This window comes from Solanum tuberosum, unplaced genomic scaffold (assembly GCF_000226075.1).
Source record: "Solanum tuberosum cultivar DM 1-3 516 R44 unplaced genomic scaffold, SolTub_3.0 scf00165, whole genome shotgun sequence".
NCBI lineage: Eukaryota > Viridiplantae > Streptophyta > Magnoliopsida > Solanales > Solanaceae > Solanum > Solanum tuberosum.
In genome coordinates this window covers 271,100-272,486 of record NW_006239090.1, presented here as the reverse complement: position 1 = coordinate 272,486, position 1,387 = coordinate 271,100, and positions in this window count along the sequence as shown.

Sequence of the window (1,387 nt, the reverse complement as noted above, 5' to 3'; positions counted from 1 at the left end):
TCTTCAGTTTCTTTCAGATTCTTTTCAAGCTTATGTTATGTTTTAGAATTCCCCTTACATGCTCGTACATTCCACGTACTGAGCCATTTGGCCTGCATCTTTTCATGATACAGACACAGGTATTCAGGATCATCAATAGGAGATTCGTTGATGCATCCGGGAGTTCGAGTTAGCTATGGTGAGCCTCCTTGTTTCCGGAGGATTTCATTTACTTTTCAGTTTAGTCAGGATGTCGTGGGTCTTGTCCCGACTTCCATCTTTATCAGTTAGAGGCTTCATAGATAGTCAGTATAGTTGAGAAGTCTATATTATTCATTTATTTTATTAAATGTTTTAAAGACTTAAGTTGCCTATTTTATGGCAAGTTGAATATATTATTTTTATTCTAAGTTGTTCATTTGAGTTAAAGTTTCGAAAAGTTGAGTTTATTGAATTTTATTCAGTTTTAAGCTTTTGCATGCTTAAGTTAGTCTTCCGCTTGTAGTTAGCCAGGATGAGGGTTCGCTTGGGGACCAGCAATGGTTCTTGAGTGCCGGCCACGTCCAGGGTGTAGACTCGGGTTGTGACAGTGATAACACATACTTTTGAAAATGTAGTGAACAACTCGATTCGAAGTTCATATGTTTTCATTTTCTTAATCAGATCTACAACTTCATTGCTCTTTCTTATAAATATTGTATGCAGTGCATTTTCTCTTTCTTTCTCTCTTTTCCCCATTTAGTTCAAAGAATTTCTAGTTATTTGCTAATCAAGAAAATAACTAGAAATTCTTTGAACTAAATGGGGGAAAAGAGAGAAAGAAAGAGAAAATGCACTGCATACAATATTTATAAGAAAGAGCAATGAAGTTGTAGATCCAATTAAGAAAATGAAAAGAGATGAACTTGAAATCGGGGTGGTCAATCCATTTTCAAGGGTATGTGTTATCACTCCCTGAAATTATAAGCTTTCTTTATGCTATCATAAAACACTTCGTCCCACTATGTTTATCAAGAAAATAACTCCGAGAAAGAAAAAACAAAAAAATTATTCGATTAATCTAAATTTACACCATGTAAGTTCTGAGAAAGTGCTTCCTAATATTTGTTTTCATTTCAAAGCATTTTTAACTCACTTGTTTGGATAGTTTCTACACAAATATAGTTTCATAATGTATCATTGTATTCTTGTAATGATATAAGGTTTGGATAAATTGTTTTTTTACATTAAACCTACAATATTCTACTTATATATAAGAGGGAGTTTATGATGGGACATTTCAATGTCCCATCATAAAATCCCTATATAATATTCTATATAATAATATAATATAATAAATCATTTTTTCTACTATATAATATATATAATATATATTTATTTTCTAAGGGAGTTTATATAATATATAATA